Below are 18,518 nucleotides of genomic sequence, written 5' to 3'. Positions count from 1 at the left end.
TTCAAAGGTTTTCATGACTACAGATGTTAGAGCAACTGGTCTGTAGTCATTCAGTTCCTTGATGGTGGGCTTCTTCGGCACTGGGATGATGGTAGAGCGTTTGAAGCAAGAAGGAACATAGCACATCTCTAGTGATTTATATAGGCTTAAGATACAGAAGGATCTTGACAGACTTGAACATTGGGCGCTAACTAACACAATGAAATTAAACAATGAAAAAAGTAAGGTTCTACATTTAGGCCAAAAACACAAAATGCACAGGTACGGCATATGTTATACCTTGGTCAATAGTAGTAATTGTGAGAGGGATCTTGGAGTCCTAGTGGACAATCATTTAGATATGAGCCAGCAGTGTGCAGCAGCTGCCAAAAAAGCCAACACAATTCTGGGCTGCATAAACAGAGGGATAGAATCAAGATCACGTGAAGTGTTAATACCACTTTATAATGCCTTGGTAAGGCCACACTTGGAATATTGCATTCAGTTTTGGTCGCCCCGATGTAAAAAAGAGGTTGAGACTCTAGAAAGAGTGCAGAGAAGAGCAACAAAGATGATTAGGGGCCTGGAGGCTAAAACATATGAAGAACGGTTGCAAGAACTGGGTATGTCTAGTTTAATAAAAAGAAAGACTAGGGGAGACATGATAGCAGTGTTCCAATATCTCAGGGGTTGCCACAAAGAAGAGGGAGTCAAACTATTCTTCAAAGCACCTGAGGGTAGAACAAGAAGCAATGGGTGGAAACTAATCAAGGAGAGATACAATTTAAAACTAAAGAGAAATTTCCTGACAGTTAGAACAATTAATAAGTGGAATGACTTGCCTGCAGAAGTTGTCAATGCTCCAACACTGGAAATTTTTAAGAAAACGTTGGACAGCCATTTGTCTGAAATGGTGTAGGATTTCCTGCCTGGGCAGAGGGTTGGACTAGAAGACCTCCAAGGTCCCTTCCAACTTTGATATTATTATTATTATATATGGGCACATGCCTCCTACTGTCCAGCTATCTTTGGGTCTCTGCCACACATGCACGGGGGCAGGGGGCATGCATGGGGACGTGAGCATATCTGCGGGGGGTTGGGCACATGTGCAGGGATGCATGAGCAGGGGACGTGCATTCATTGCATTTTTGAGATTCGCACATGTGACTCAGTGCCCCAGACACTGGCCGGGCCTGGCTGCACCAATGCTCTGTGTCGTAATGGGCTCCAGGAGGAGGAGGGGACGTAGATTGTGAAGGGCACTAAATTTAAGTGTGCTGCAAGAGCAGTGAGCAGGCCATGGAGGCGGCAAGAGAAGTGGTGTCAACCGCAGCCAGGCCAGTGTCTCGGGGCAGAGAGCAAGTTGTGCATCTTCCTGAGTGATCGAGGTGCGCAAGCACCAACAAGGGCCAGAAGAAGAGGCAAGTACAGGGGAGCTTCCCTCCCACTCTGGAATATGGAGCGAGTCTCTATCCACTGCTGTCATCCTAACTTTAGTTTAGCTTACTTTATTGTCATTGCACCTCATACAACGAACTTAAATGCCATCTTCGGTGTACATTAGAACTATAAAAATAAACACAAACACACATCCTTCACATTCCATACAATTGAATTGAAAACCCCTGATATTGCATTACTATTGCATTATACAATAGAATTCATATATAGTTACTGCTATGGCATAGAAGCTGTTTTTCAGCCTACTTGTCCTTGTTTTTATTATCCTGTACCGTCTTCCAGATGGTAATAGTTCAAAAAAAGGGTCCCCACAATAAGATGAATCTTTATGAATGTTTTGAACTTCCATAAGGCAGCGGAAGCTATAAAGCTCTTCCAAAGAGGGGAGAGGGCAACCAATGATCCTCAGGGCAATGATGTTGACCCTCTGGAGCGCTGTCCTATCTGCCGTTGTGCAATTGGCAAACCATACACAGGTGCAGTAAGCTAAAATATCGTATAGATAACCGCTAAACTCCTCGGCACGTCCCTGTAAGGGGTCATCCTGTCCCCCCTGGTGTAGGAGGGAACAGGTCACCCGAAACAGGGCGGCCGGGCGGTTATCTGCCGACGCAATGTGGGAGGAAGCGTAGGAACGCTTCGCCACCCTCAGTGCCACTAGGTAGATCTTTGAAAAAGACCTAACTAGTGTCCGATCAGCTTCGGAACAGCTGGACCTCCAGGCACTCTGTAGGCGTCTTCTCTGGCGTTTCATCTCTCTCAGCTCCTCAGAGAACCAAGGAGCCAATTGAGATCTGCGCCGGGTCAGAGGCCGCAAAGGCACGACACGGTCCAAAGCCCCAGTCGCGGCCTGTTCCCAGGCCGCCACTAGTTCTTCGGTCGTGCCGTGGCCAAGATCCTCAGGGAACGGCCCAAGCTCCCTCTGGAACCTCTCGGGGTCCATCACACGCCTGGGACAGAACCAACGCATTGGTTCCGTCTCCCTGCGGTGGTGGGTAGCGGTCAGAAAGTCTAGGCGGAGGAGAAAATGATCTGACCATGACACCGGCACCGTCACTAAATCTCCTAATACCAGATCATTAAACCACTGTCCAGAGATATAAATCAAGTCCAGTGCGGATCCCCCCGTGTGCGTAGGGCCATCAGTTACTTGAATCAGGTCCAAGGCCGTCATAGAAGCCTGGAATTCCTGAACCACTGTTGATGACAATAATAATAATAATAATAATAATAATAATAATAATAATAATAATAATAATAATAATAATAATAATAATAATTATTATTATTATTATTATTATTATTATTATTATTATTATTATTATTTAATTTTTATACCGCCCTTCTCCCGAAGGACTCAGGGCGGTGAACAGCCAGGTAAAAACAATACAATATATTACAATAAAAGCGATTTAAAAAACTTATTCAATGTGGCCTAAATTAAATATAAAATAAATAATATAAAATATAAAATAAACCCCATATAAAACAAATTAAAAAACCCCTATCAAGCCAGTCCTGCTCGGAAGAATAGGTACGTCTTCAGCTCGCGGCGAAAAATCTGGAGGTCAGGAAGTTGTCGAAGTCCTGGGGGAAGCTCGTTCCAGAGGGTAGGTGCCCCCACAGAGAATGCTCTCCCCCTGGGGGTCGCCAGCCGACACTGTTTGGCTGACGGCACCCTGAGGAGACCCTCTCTATGGGAGCATACCGGTCGGTGGGAGACATGTGGTAGCAGAAGGCGGTCCCGAAGATATCCCGGTCCTATGCCATGGAGCGCTTTAAAGGTGATAACCAACACCTTGAAGTGCACCCGGAAGACCACAGGTAGCCAGTGCAGCCTGCGCAGGATTGGTGTTATATGGGAGCCATGAGTGGCTCCCTCTATCACCCGCGTGGCTGCATTCTGGACCAACTGAAGCCTCCGGGTGCTCCTCAAGGGGAGCCCCATGTAGAGAGCATTGCAGTAGTCCACGCGAGAAGTGACGAGGGCGTGAGTGACCGTGCATAAGGCATCCCGGTCTAGAAAGGGGCGCAACTGGCGGACCAGGTGAACCTGGTAAAAAGCTCTCCTGGAGACGGTCGGCAAATGATCTTCAAAGGACAACCGTTCATCCAGGAGAACGCCCAGATTGCGCACCCTCTCCATTGGGGCCAATAATTCGCCTCCAACAGTCAGCCGCGGTTGCAGCTGGCTGTACCGGGATGCCGGCATCCACAGCCACTCAGTCTTAGAGGGGTTGAGCTTGAGCCTGTTTCTCCCCATCCAGACCCGCACGGCTTCCAAACACCGGGACAACATTTTGACAGCTTCATTGGGGTGGTCAGGGGTGGAAATGTACAGCTGGGTGTCATCCGCGTACAGTTGATAACTCACCCCAAAACCACTGATGACCTCGCCCAGTGGCTTCATATAGATGTTGAACAGGAGAGGCGAGAGAACCGACCCTGTGGCACCCCACAAAGGAGGCGCCTTGAGGTCGATCTCTGCCCCCCTGCGAACACCGTCTGCGATCGGTTGGAGAGATAGGACGAAAACCACCGAAACACGGTGCCTCCCACTCCTAAACTCCCCAACCGTCGCAGCAGGATACCATGGTCGATGGTATCGAAAGCCGCTGAGAGATCTAGGAGAACCAGGGCAGAGGAATAACCCCTATCCCGGGCCCTCTGGAGGTCATCCACCAACGCGACCAAAGCTGTCTCCGTGCTGTACCCGGGTCGGAAACCGGACTGGAACGGGTCTAGATAGACAGATTCATCCAGGTACTGGGGTAACTGATGTGCCACCACACTCTCAACAACCTTCGCCACAAAGCGAAGGTTGGAGACTGGGCGATAGTTACCTAAAACAGCTGGGTCCAGGGAGGGCTTCTTGAGGAGGGGCCTCACCACCGCCTTTTTCAAGGCGGTGGGAACAACACCCTCTCCCAAGGAAGCGTTGACAATTCCCTGGAGCCAGCCTCGTGTCACCTCCCGGGTGGCCAGCACCAGCCAGGAGGGACACGGGTCCAATAAACATGTGGTGGCATTCAGCCGTCCCAGCAACCTGTCCATGTCTTCGGAAGCCACAGGATCAAACTCCTCCCAGATGGTCTCAACAAGACTAGCCTCCGTCACCTCGCCCGAAACTACCCAATTTTGGTCCAGTCCGTCCCGAAGCTGAGCGATTTTGTCAAACAGATACCTGCTGAAATCCTCAGCACAACCCTGTAAGGGATCATCAAACCCCCCCCCCCCGGTGTAGGAGGGAGCAAGTCACCCTAAATAGGGAGGCTGGGCGGTTCTCTGCTGACGCAATGGTAGAAACATAGGCCCGCTTGGCCTCCCTCAATGCCACTAGGTAGGTCTGGGTGAAAGACCTAACTAGTGTACGGTCAGCTTCAGAACGGCTGGACCTCCAAGCGCTCTCTAGGCGTCTTCTCCGGCCCTTCATCTCCCTCAGCTTCTCGGAGAACCAAGGAGCTGGTTGAGACCTACGCCGGGTCAGAGGCCGCAAAGGCACGACATGGTCCAAGGCTCCCGTCGCGGCCTGTTCCCAGGCCGCAACAAGCTGAAGAGCCGAGCCGTGGGCCAGATCGCCAGGGAACGGCCCAAGCTCCATCAGGAACCTCTCCGGGTCCATCAGTCGCCTGGGACGGAACCAACGCATTGGTCCCGTCTCCCTGCGGTGTTGAGCGGCGGTCCGAAAGTCCAGACAAGCCGGCCGATGGCAGGTTGAAATCTCCCATGACCAAAAGTCTGGGGATCTCAACCGCCACCCCGGCAAGCACCTCCAGCAGTTCAGGCAGGGCTGTAGTCATGTAGCAAGGAGCCAGGTACGCAATCAACAGGCCCATCTGATTCTTATGGCCCCACTTCACAAGAAGGGATTCACAGCCGGCTATCTGAGGAACAGTGGCCTCTCTCGGCTCCAGACCCTCTTTCATCACAACCACTACCCCTCCACCCCTACCCTGGGCCCTCGGTTGATGGAATGCTCGGAAACCTGGAGGGCACAGTTCAACTAGGGCCACACCCCCTTCTGTGCCCAACCAGGTCTCCGTAATGCCCATAAAGTCCGCGGACTCCCCCTGAATAAGATCACAAATCAGGGGGGCCTTATTAACCACGGACCGGGCATTGCACAACATCAATTGTTGTGCCTGGGCTCTGAGGATCCTGACCTTCCGGGGAACGGGGAAAAACTGGGGGGCCGGAGCACGTGATCGCTTTTAAACAGCGAACACGTGCTCCCAGAAAGTGATACGGCCCCTTGCTTCCACCATATCTGCCCCTCCCACTTACCGTACAGATGGAACCAACTTCCACATCTGGAACATACCCCTCACCCCCCTCCCTCGGACCAGATGAAGAAACGCCGTGAACAAGTCCAGGGACTGGACCTACCCTCCCGGACGGGTTCTTCCCCCCACCCGTCTCTTCCCTCCCCCCCTTTAAAAAACCCTTTTTAAAAAACCTATGTACAAAACCCCATAAATTCTTCTTCCTTGCATGCCACCTCTCCTGGTCCCAAGACCCCTCGTTAAGGCAGGCCCTCGATAATCCAGAGGTTGCCGACACCCGGTCTAGCCCATCATGGTCAGCAAAGGAATATAGGGTTGCTTCTCCTGTGGAATCGTCCAAACCAATAAAACATTAACTAGATGTAACTCTAGCCAGAGGCACTTTATGTTTTTGGAAAGGTTCTCTAGAGAAGATGTTCGGTCATGAAATTGCATAGCAGCTGTCAAGATGAAGTCGGAGACACTGACACAGACTTGTAGATTTTATACAAATATAAATATATTTAACCTACAAATTTACAGCAGTCTTTGTCATCATCCACAAAAGGAAGAACATAAGATAGTCAGGAACATCATGAGGTAAATCGAAAACATCATGCAGAACACACAGAAGGAAAAAAGGAGGGAAAGAAGGGAAACGCCCCCTTTATACTTACGGCAACCAATCAGAGCGTAGATTGCATCATGCATGAGTCAGCACACTCTGACTACTCAATTACAATTGTGTTGTGCCCTATTGTACACTTTACTGTTCCAGCTACTAAATTCAATATCCTACATGCTTGTTTGCCTTACTTGGAAATTCTACAGTTTGTTCATTAAGAAAACGACTCGCATGTAATTCATTGAAGTGTTCATTGTTAGGAATATTCATGGGATATGTTGTGTTTTTTTCTTCTCCCTGTGTCAGGAATTGATATCGCTTGAGGATGTAGCTGTGGTTTTCTCTGTGGAGGAGTGGGCCCTGCTGGATTCTGAGCAAAAAGCCCTGTACCAAGAGGTCATGCAGGAAACCAAGAGGAACTTGGCCTCCTTAGGTGAGGGATTCTGTTAAGATATTGAAATTTAGTAGCCAAAGGTCAGATCTTATATCAGCTTAATAACAAGGATAGCATCATCTTTTGAACCAAGGGGAGTTGGGAAGAATCTTGATACTGTTCAAATACAGCAATGGTGCTTCATCCCTTTTGCACCTATATTTGTGTTAACTTTTCTATTCTTTCTGTTGCAAGCAGGTGACGGATGGGAGATGGAGGATTCTGGCCAAGAGGCAGCAGCACATTTCCCAAAAGAGAAAAAGGAACTTGCAGAAAAAATGTATGGAAAGCAAAGTTTGGAGGAAAACCAATTAAGGGTTGAGCTGGAGAACTGCACTAGTTTACCTTCTGCAGATACCAATGTCTTATTGGACACGGATGATTGCCAAGAAAAAGAAGTGTGTTCAAGGTGTGCGAAAACACTCCGAGATGGATTGGGATTATGTGACTGTTGCCAAAGGCCTACTGGAGAGAAACAAGATGAAAGCAGGCCACCTTCCAGAAGGACCCTTCCTCCTCCTTTACATGAAAGAAGACAAGAAGGAGGGGAAATGTACAAATGTACAGAGTGTGCAGAAAGCTTCAGTACAAGCCACTCTCTTGCATTGCATAAAAAGATTCACAAAGCAGAGAATCCACACAAATGTCTGGATTGTGGAAGGACCTTCAGGCAGAAATATCATTTTAGTTCACATAAGAAGGTCCACGAAGAGAGGAAGCAACATCAATGCATTAATAGGAGAAACAGCTTCGGAAGCAGCCTCTCCCTTACTTCCCATCAAAGCATCCACAGAGAGGATAGAATGAGGTTTACGTGGAGCAAGGAACCGAATTCCCGGAAAAAAAGCCCCACTGAGAAGAAATTATGTAAATACCTGGAATGTGGGAAGAGCTCCCGCTATGGAAGTGATCTCACTTCCCATAATAGGATCCATACAGGGGAAAAGCCTTATCATTGCACGGTGTGTGGAAAGGGCTTCACCCAAAAATACAAGTTAAATGTACATAAGAGGATCCACACTGGAGAGAAACCCTATAAATGCACAGAGTGTGGAAAATGCTTCAGGACCTCCAGTAACCTTACTTGCCATAAGAAGATTCACACAGGGGAGAAACCCTATGAATGCTTGGAGTGTGGAAAAAGCTTCAGAAGTTGTGGTACACTAACTAAACATAATAGGATGCATAAAGGGGAGAAACCATATAAATGCCAGCACTGTGGAAAGAGCTTCAGTGAAAAAGATCATCTTAAGGCACACGAGAGGATCCACACAGAGGAAAAACCCTTTCAATGCATGGAGTGTGGAAAGAGCTTCCGTACTTCAACAAGCCTTAATGTCCATCACAGAATCCACACGGGGGAGAAGCCCTTTCAGTGCCTGCAGTGTGGAAAGAATTTTGCCAATCCTGGTTCCTTTCTTGCCCACAAACGGATCCACACAGGAGAGAAACCGTACAAATGCCTGGAGTGTGGAAAGAGCTTCCGTAAATCCGACCACTTAACATACCATAGAAGAATCCACAGTGGAGAGAAACCATATCAATGCACTGAGAAGATTCACACAGGGGAGAAACCCTATGAATGCTTGGAGTGTGGAAAAAGCTTCCCCAGAAGTAGAGCTCTAACCTTACATAATCGGATGCATACAGGGGAGAAACCTTATAAATGCCTGCACTGTGGAAAGAGCTTCAGTCAAAAATGTAGTCTAAAGTCACACGACAGGATCCACACAGGGGAAAAACCATTTCAATGCCTGCAGTGTGGAAAGAGCTTCCATGTCTCAACAAGCCTTAATGTCCATAACAGAATCCACACGGGGGAGAAGCCCTTTCAGTGCCTGCAGTGTGGAAAGAATTTTGCCAATCCTGGTTCCTTTCTTGCCCACAAACGGATCCACACAGGAGAGAAACCGTACAAATGCCTGGAGTGTGGAAAGAGCTTCCGTAAATCCGACCACTTAACATACCATAGAAGAATCCACAGTGGAGAGAAACCATATCAATGCACTGAGAAGATTCACACAGGGGAGAAACCCTATGAATGCTTGGAGTGTGGAAAAAGCTTCCCCAGAAGTAGAGCTCTAACCTTACATAATCGGATGCATACAGGGGAGAAACCTTATAAATGCCTGCACTGTGGAAAGAGCTTCAGTCAAAAATGTAGTCTAAAGTCACACGACAGGATCCACACAGGAAAAGACCATTTCAATGCCTGCAGTGTGGAAAGAGCTTCCATGTCTCAACAAGCCTTAATGTCCATCACAGAATCCACACGGGGGAGAAGCCCTTTCAGTGCCTGCAGTGTGGAAAGAATTTTGCCAATCCTGGTTCCTTTCTTGCCCACAAACGGATCCACACAGGAGAGAAACCGTACAAATGCCTGGAGTGTGGAAAGAGCTTCCGTAAATCCGACCACTTAACATACCATAGAAGAATCCACAGTGGAGAGAAACCATATCAATGCACTGAGAAGATTCACACAGGGGAGAAACCCTATGAATGCTTGGAGTGTGGAAAAAGCTTCCCCAGAAGTAGAGCTCTAACCTTACATAATCGGATGCATACAGGGGAGAAACCTTATAAATGCCTGCACTGTGGAAAGAGCTTCAGTCAAAAATGTAGTCTAAAGTCACACGACAGGATCCACACAGGGGAAAGACCATTTCAATGCATGGAGTGTGGAAAGAGCTTCCGTACTTCAACAAGCCTTAATTCCCATCACAGAATCCACACGGGGGAGAAACCCTTTCAGTGCCTGCAGTGTGGAAAGTGCTTCAGTAAGCAAAGTAATCTTACTGTCCATAAAAGGAGCCACACGGGTGAAAAGCCTTACAAGTGCATCGAATGTGGCAAATGCTTCACTCAATTGGGGCATCTCTCTTGCCACAAAAGGCTCCACACTGGGGAGAAACCATATGAATGCTGCACATGTGGAAAGAGCTTCAATGAAAAAAAAAGCTATATCATACATAGCAGGACCCACACTGGGGAGAAACCATATCAGTGCCAGGAGTGTAGAAAATGCTTCAGGGTTTCTGGAGAACTGAGGATCCATAAAAGGATTCACACAGGGGAGAAACCATATCAGTGCCAGGAGTGTGGAAAATGCTTCAGGGATTCTGGAGGACTGACGATCCATAAAAGGATTCACACAGGGGAGAAACCCTATAAGTGCACCGAGTGTGGCATGAGTTTCAATCATTCTAGTAACCTTGGTACCCACAAGAGGATCCACACTGAGGAGAAGCCGTATATATGTCATGAGTGTGGAAAAAGCTTTAGTCAAAATCATTCACTCAAGAACCATAGAAGGCTTCACTCGGGGGAAACCCTATAAATGCTTGGAGTGTGGAAAATGTTTTAGTGTGAGTGGCCAGCTTACCTCCCACCATAGGCTCCACACAGGAGAGAAGCCATTTAAATGCATCGTGTGTGGAAAGAGTTTCCGAGTCAGGAGGAATCTTATATTCCATAAAAAAATCTACACAGGGGAGAAGCCATATGAGTGTGTGGAGTAAAAAGAAATTCAGAACTGGGAGTGACTTTAATCTCCATAAGAAGATGCATAGCAGGAAAAGACGACGCTAATTGGCTCATGTTGATTCTCAAAATTTTCTTTATCCCCACAGAAGTGTCCCAAGAGAATCTGTAGAAATACATGGCATATGGGAGGGGCTTCCAAAGCAACAGAACCTTTTCGACCCATGAAAAATAAGAGTTGCATTATATATTTAAGTCACACCAGAACAAAGAGAAGCAGGATCTTCAGTGAGCACTTCACTGGGAGAAATAGACACAAAAGAATGAAATATTGAACCAATACAAGGCTCAAGTTTTTTTGTCAAAAATAAACACTGGACAGTTGGCGTTGTGTCTGCACCATCTAAAATTGGTTGGCTTTAACTGATTTCTAGTCTGAGATACGATATTGATTGTGTTTGTTTTCTGTTAATGCCCTAACTTGTACAAGTAGCTAAAGGCTTAGCTTACACATCTCAGATATGCCGGTTCAGGAATTCTGGAAGTTGAAGCCTACAAATCATAAAAGGGCCAAGGTTCACCATCCCTGGTCTAAATAAAAGGATCCTTGGAGATTCAATTAACAGGTTAGACTTAGAATAAAAGCATAAATCACAATCCCAAATGTACTATGGGACAAGACAAAAGGCACAAACAGGAAAGATTTGCACCTGTACATCTCTAAAAAGAAGAAGTATGCTGTTAGAAAAATAAGAAGTATCATGGAAAGCTATGCTATAGTACTGCTGAAGTGACATTTATGAAAGTGTTGCGGTTACTCTGTGTACATGTTAGGATAGCTTTGCTGAGCTTTGTATTATGTACACTATGGTTAAAATGTTAGTGTAAAAGAGGCAGGAATTACTGTAAAGGTTGGCCTCTCCCCTCTTTGGAAGAGCTTTATAGCTCCTGCTGCCTTAAGGAAGTTCAAAACATTCTTAAAGATCCATCTCATCCTGGGCACCCTTTGTTTGAACTATTACCATCTGGCAGACGGTACAGGATAATAAAAAAAAGAACAAATAGGCTGAAAAACAGCTTCTATCCCAGTGCAATAACCATATTGAATTCTACGGTATAGTGCCGTGATGGCAGAACTATGACACGTGTGCCACAGGTGGCATGCAAAGCCATATTGGTGGGCACGTGAGCTCAGCTCCCAGCTGATTTTCCTCCCTTCTGCGCCTACTTGCAATGGGGAAACAGGCTGTTTCCTACCTCCGGAGGGCCTGGTGTGGGTGAGGAAGGCCCATTTTTTGCTCTCATGCTCCAGAGCCTTTCTAGGAGCGTGGGGGCAGGCAAAATGGCCTTCCCCACCCCCTGGAGGCCCTCCATAGGTGGAAAACAGCCCATTTGCCAACTTCTGGGCCCACAGGAAGGCTCCAGAGTGCCTCGGGGTGGGTGGGGAAGGCCATTTTCCCCTCCCCAGGCTCCTAGAAAGGCTCTGAAGCCTGGTGAGAGCAAAAAACAGATCTACCAGGTCCACCAGGCCAAAAGGGGGGAGCATGGGGGGGGGTGGTTCGCCATCACTGGTATACTGCAATATCGGGTTTTCAGTTTCAGTTATATAGAATGTAAAAGATGTATGCATTTTTATTTTTATCATTATAATGTACACTGAAGACGGCATTTAATTTCATTGTACAATGTGCAGTGACAATAAACTAAACTAAACTAAAGGGAGATGAGGAAATGCCTTCTGACTTTGAGTTGTAAATGGTGGGAAATGCTTTGTAAAACATTGGTGGCATAAACAGCTTTTGAGGGAGATCTTTGTGCGCCACTTTTTCTGCAGAATAAGAAAATTTTGCTCACTGTACAATCTCCACCTCCATGTGTTCAGTTTGAGGCAAGGGCACATGTGGTAACACGACTGGAGCAGGCAAGGTGGTTTTTATAATATTTACAAATCCCTCCCCAAAGGCCATTGTCTTCAATTGTTTTATCATCAATTGCCAATTCATGTTGTCAAAAGCTTTTTGTGCATCTAAAAATATCATTGCCATTTGTTTCTCTGGATGTGATTCATAGTATTCCAACGCGTTTAATATTATCCTCGTGTTATCTCTAATTTGTCTCTTAGGGAAGAAACCATTTTCATCTCTATGAATAAATTCATTTAACAGCCTTTTTAATCTGTTTGCCATTATTGAAGCAAAAATCTTATAGTCCACATTCAATAGCGAAATTGGTCTATAGTTTTTTATCAGTTGTAAGTCTGCATCTTCTTTAGGTATAAGTGTTACATATGCCTCTCTCCACGAGTCTGGCATTTTTTCTTTATCTAGAAGTTCATTATACAGCTCTAGCATTCCATGACTCATTATTTCTTGAAAGGCTTTATATCGTTCCGTTGGTAGGCCATCCGGTCCCAGTGCCTTCCCACTTTTTGGTCTTTTGATTGCTTCAGTCAATTCCATCATTGTTATTCTTCCTTCTAACAATGCCTTATGTTGTTCCGATATTTTTGGTAGATCTGAGTTTTCTAAATATTTTATTGTCTCTTCCTCCAAATGTCCTCTTGACAGTATAGTTTTTCATAGTAATTTTGAGTTCTTTTCTTCATTACTATAATGTAGTTTTCCCTTTTCATCTAATAGATGCTTTATCATTTTCTTCTCCTTTTCTTTTTTTATTTTATATGCTAGCCATTTTCCTGGTTTCTTTGCATTTTCAAGAAGTTCTGCCTAGATTGTTCTTAATTTATTTCCTAACAGCTCTTGTTCATTTAGTTTTATTTCATGTTTTTTTAGTTCCATTCTTTTCTTAACTGTGTCATTCCGGCTATCTTCTTGAAATTCTTTCTCTAGTTTTTTGTATTCTTCTTCCAATTCTATCTGTTCCTGTCTTTTCCTTTTGTTTGTTTTTTTCCCAGTATAGGTTCTTGCCAGTCCTCTAATATATGCCTTCATTGTATCCCATATTCTGAAGCAATGTGTCCTCTTTTTTATTTATTTCAAAGAAAGACTTTAATTCTTTTTCCACAAATTGTTGCAAATCATTTTCTTTTAGTATTTATGTATTCAAAGTCCATCTTCTTCTTTTCTTCTGTCCTTTCCATGTTATCATCATTGGATTATGGTCTGCCCATATATTTGAACCAATATTCACCTCTTGTATATTCTCTATCAAGACTGCCGACATTCATATTGTATCTATTCTCGACCACCTTTTAAATAGTTACATGTTAAATATTTCCTAGCTCAGAGGTTTTCTTCAGCTTCAAAATGGTATAGTTAATGCGACGCTCTTATAGAGCATTAAGGGGGATCTTTTGACTCTGCATTTATTGCGGATAATATTAGAAAAAAGCTGTTTCTGTGGTTCCCCTCCATGTTTTAAAAAAGCTTTATTCTCCTTTTTTGGATTATGGGAGCAATCTCTAAGTTGTATTGCTCTCAGACATGCCCCATATACTTAAAATATCTTTTGCTCCATTTGAAACATAGAATAACAGAGTTGTAAGGGATCTTGGAGCAGCGGGTGAAATCCAGCAAGTTCTCACAGGTTCTGGAGAACTGGTAGCAGAAATTTTGAGCAGTTCGGAGAACCGGCAAATACCACCTCTGGCTGGCCCCAGAGTGGAGTGGGAATGGGGATTTTGCAATATCCTTCCACCAGGAATGGGTAGGGAGATTTTGCAGTATCCTTCCCCTGTCACGCCCACCAAGCCACGCCCACAGAACCGGTAGTAAAAAAACCCGGTTCCCAAACCCCCAAAACTCTAACCTTAGACTGTCTACTGTCGACCTCACCCCATTCCTAAGAGGTCTGTAAGGGGTGTGCATAAGAGCACCAAGATGCCTACCGTCTCTGTCCTAATGTTCCCTTTTATACGTATCCATCTCATGTATTCATAATTATGTCTATACTTAGATCTGATATGTAATAGATGCTTGATGAAATAAATAAATAAAATCAATAAATAAATATTCTCCCGCGGGTGGCCTCTGATTTCTAGGACCCAAAAAGTGAAGGTGAATGAGCGCTTCCTCCCAGATAGGCCAAACTCTGGATGCGGACTCCCATTTCCTGCTCCTGGGCCCCTCCCCAAATACCAGGGGGCGACTCTTAAGATCCCCCCTTTGCAATAAGCTCTGGCAAAATTTCCAGGGTCTGAAACTCCAAGGCTGCCAGGACTTCTGATCTTGGTAGAGGGAGCCCCCTAGTGGCTCTTGCTGCTAAGAAATGCCAAAAGCTTGTGCAGGAATATCGCCTCTGTGTGTGTGAAGTGCGATCAGGAGAAACAACACTTTTCCTTCTCAAGCGTTTCTCCCAATCAGAATTAGCAACTCAGGAAATGCCAGGTTGCCTCATGATGATCTGCAAAAATGTTAATGCCTGGCAAGATGAATAGAGATGAATGATTTCACAAGACCAACTAATCAGGTTGGTTTGTGTGTTTATTCTCCCATTTATATCCCACTTTTGTTATTTTTACAACTAAGGTGGCACACCTATCCAACACCCTTTCCTCCTGTTTTCATCACAACCACCACCCAGTGAAGTGAGGTAGGCTGAGAGAGAGTGACTGGCCCAAGGTCGCCCTGCTTGCTTTCGTGGGGACTTTAATTCACAGGGTTTTTTTTTTTGAGAGCTTCTGGAGGATCAATTGTTCTCCCAATCAGGAAATTTCTCCTGAGTTCTAAGTTGCTTCTCTCCTTGATTAGTTTCCATCCGTTGCTTCTTGTCCTGCCTTCAGGTGCTTTGGAGAATAGCTTGACTTCCTCTTCTTTGTGGCAACCCCTTAAATATTGGAATGCTGCTATCATGTCATCCCCTCCTTCTTTTCACTTAACTAGACATACCCAATCCTTGAAACAGTTCTTTGTATGTTTTAGCCTCCAGTCCCCAATCATCTTTGTTGCTCTTCTCTGCAATCTTTCTAGATTCTCAACCAGTAGTGGGATTCAAATCCTGGTGCTACCGGTTCCCTATTGGGAGCGAGGAGGTAAGCGTGCTCTCTTTGCTGAGCGTGTGGTGCTTCTGCGCATACGCAGAAGGTTCTGCACATGAGCAGAGCATTTTTGATGATGTCTGGGTGGGTGGGCTGAGCCTCCCACTGTCGCCGGTACCACTTTGCCCGAACTGGAGTGAACCGGGAGCAACCTACTCCTGGTCTCAACATCTTATTTATATCATGCCAATTCAAACTGGATGCATTATTCCAAGTGTGATCTTACCAAGGCCTTATAAAGTCATATTATAGTAATTGTTCAGCTTTTGGGCAAGGATTCCTCTATAGATAATCACCTAGAAAAACAGCCAGAGAAACAGACTTTCCCCTGAAAAATAATTAATTATCTAAAACATTGGGTGGAAATTACTGTTAAGAAAATTGCATCAGAATCAGTTTCCCATTTCATTTTTCAATATTAGCTGCTCTTTTGTATTTAGATCTGGTCTTAGTAAAATAATGTAGCACTTGGGGATGAAGATACATCCCAGCAGACTAGCATTGGAAGCCAAGATGGAGAAGACCTGCACGGCCACCATGTATTTCCCTTTGGTGCTCAGATAGGTGGGTACAAAGGAAATCCAGATGCTGCAGAAGACCAGCATGCTGAAACTGATCAACTTGGCTTCGTTGAAGGCCCCTGGGAGGTTCCTAGCTAGGAAAGCCACCATGAAACAGATGGTGGCCAGGAAGCCCATGTAGGTGAGAACAATGTAAAACATAACAGTGGAGCCTTCATTGCACTGCAGAATGATCTCCCCAGACTGGGAATGCATGTCAGAACCAGGGAAGGGGGGAAAGACTCCTAACCAGATGGAACAAAGGATGACCTGGATGTTAGAACAGGAAAGGATGATGGAATTGGCCAAACTTTTCCCCAACCATCTCCTCACTCTGTTCCCTGGCTTTGTGGCTAGGAAGGCCAGCACCACTATGATTATTTTGGCCAAGACAGAAGAGACAGTGACTGAGAAGATGATGCTGAAGGCTGTTTGTCGAAGAAGGCAAGTGGCCCTCCTTGGCCGACCAATGAAAAGGAAGGAAGTGCAGAAACGAAGCAGTAGGGAGACCAGGAGAATGTAGGAGAGATCCTGGTGGTTGGCCTTGACGATGGGAGTTTCTCGGTATTTACTGAAGATTCTCAAAACAAAACTGGAGATTAAGATTAGGAAGAGGGCAAAGAAGGTAAGGATGACCCCCAAATTCTCCTGATACAACAAGAAGGTGATGGTTTTGGGGATACATTGGTCTCGGTTCTTGTTCTGATGTTGATCTTCCGGACTGTCAGCCTCCACTCCAATCTTCCACTTCTATTTGTGCATTTTATATTTACTAGTTAGATTGCAATGTTATTATGTTTAGTGTAGAATAGCTCATGAACTTAAGATGTATTACTATCCTATACAGGAAAGGAGAAGAGGTCCCTTTAAGACTATCGTCTGACATAAAAAAGGGGAGGGGGGAGAAAAGGTTCTAAATCAGCATGATGCACGGGCTTTTCAACGAAAGCTGCATTCCTGACATGCCAAGCAGCTGGAGACCTTCGGAAGAAGTTTAGGGGGGGGGGGGGGGCGAGAGGCAGCTGGCATTGGCCCAGCCCTGCCTGACCTCTTGTGGGAAGGAGGGACTAATGAGGGGATATGGGATGTTGGCCATATTTTGTCTCAGATTCAACTATCCACGGCTGTATTCCAGATGTATTTAGTAAAAGTACTTTTCTTTATTTTCAAATGAAGTCAAGGTGTTTTCTTTCCTAAATATAATCAGAGACAGTCTGACACGGACATCTGGTGCAGTGGTCTGCATCTGCAAAGGACAAGTGTTAACACCTTCCATAAATCTATATAGTGGGAATTAATAATTTATAATACGGGAGTCGTATTTTGAGCTCAGAAAACTCAAATCTAACACTTTGTGTGTCTGATTGTATGAGAGAGGAGGAGGAGTTATGAGTATATGTTGGTGTAAGTGCTTGCCTGCACAAGTAAGTCACCAAAGCTGATCAAGAGAGAAAGGGTAGCTGGGAGAAGAAGGGGTAGAGTTTGAAGCAAGACATGGTTTGTTTGCCAAAAAGTCTTGCTTTCTGGAGGATTAGTTTTACATACCGTATTTCTATTCTGTTTCTATTCTATTTCTGTTTTTGTTCCATCCCATCCCACTATTATTTCTATTCGACTCTAGCACAAAGATCTAATGTTCAAAAGTTAGTTCCTAGTTATACAGAGAGGGTCCGCAATCTGGGCGTCCTTCTGGATGCACGGCTGTCGTTAGAAGAGCATATGACGGCCGTCGCCAGAGGAGCTTTCTATCAGGTTCGCCTGATACGGCAGTTGCGTCCCTTCTTAGACTGGGATTCCCTATGCACAGTCACTCACGCCCTCGTCACTTCCCGCCTGGACTACTGCAACGCTCTCTACATGGGGCTCCCCTTGAGAGCACCCAAAGGCTCCAACTGGTTCAGAATGCTGCCACGCGGGTGATAGAGGGAGCGACTCGTGGCTCCCATATAACACCTCTCCTGCGCAGGCTGCACTGGCTTCCGGTGATCTTCCGGGTGCAATTTAAGGTGTTGGTTACCACCTTTAAAGCGCTCCATGGCATAGGACCGGGTTATTTACGGGACCACCTGCTGCTACCGGTGGCCTCCCATCGACCAGTGCGCTCCCATAGGAAGGGTCTCCTCAGGGTGCCATTGGCCAGACAATATCGACTGGCGACCCCCAGGGGGAGGGCCTTCTCTGTGGGGGCTCCAACCCTCTGGAACGAGCTACCACCAGGGATCCGCCAACTCCCTAATCTCCGGACCTTTCGACGCGAGCTGAAAACGTTTCTGTTCCATCGCGCAGGACTGGCCTAATAGTTTTTAAATGGGGTTTTTATTGGATTTTTATAGTTCTCAGCCAAATTTGAATTTTTGTCTTTTAAATTTGTTTTAATTTTTGTATCTGTTGTTTTATTTTGGCTGTAAACCGCCCTGAGTCCTTTGGGAGAAGGGCGGTATAGAAATTAAAATAATAAATAAATAGGGCCATGGTAGCTCAGGCTGTAAGATAGCCTGTTATTAAAACACAGCTGCCTGCAATTACTGCAGGCTCGAATCCCACCAGGCCCAAGGTTAACTCAGCCTTCCATCCTTTATAAGGTAGGTAAAATGAGGACCCAGATTGTTGGGGGGGCAATAAGTTGACTTTGTAAATATACAAATAGAATGAGACTATTGCCTTACACACTGTAAGCCACCCTGAGTCTTCGGAGAAGGGCGGGATATAAATATAAATAAAT

At 45.6% G+C, this 18,518-nt stretch overlaps 1 protein-coding gene and 2 pseudogenes across 1 annotated transcript in view; 2 read left to right on the top strand and 1 right to left on the bottom strand.

The window, feature by feature from the left end:
• LOC131193414 (zinc finger protein 721-like) overlaps positions 1 to 14,213 on the top strand; it is a 60,465-nt pseudogene extending 46,252 nt beyond the window's left edge.
• Positions 1 to 18,518, top strand: part of LOC131193426 (zinc finger protein 345-like) — a 212,123-nt gene that overhangs the window by 174,591 nt on the left and 19,014 nt on the right. The gene's annotated exons all lie outside the window — the stretch shown is intronic.
• Positions 1 to 18,518, bottom strand: part of LOC131193430 (zinc finger protein 345-like) — a 47,171-nt pseudogene that overhangs the window by 21,393 nt on the left and 7,260 nt on the right.

The sequence above is a fragment of the Ahaetulla prasina genome, chromosome 2 (assembly GCF_028640845.1).
Source record: "Ahaetulla prasina isolate Xishuangbanna chromosome 2, ASM2864084v1, whole genome shotgun sequence".
Lineage (NCBI taxonomy): Eukaryota > Metazoa > Chordata > Lepidosauria > Squamata > Colubridae > Ahaetulla > Ahaetulla prasina.
The sequence above is the reverse complement of the archived record's forward strand: the minus strand, read 5'-3'. Positions and strand labels throughout refer to the sequence as shown.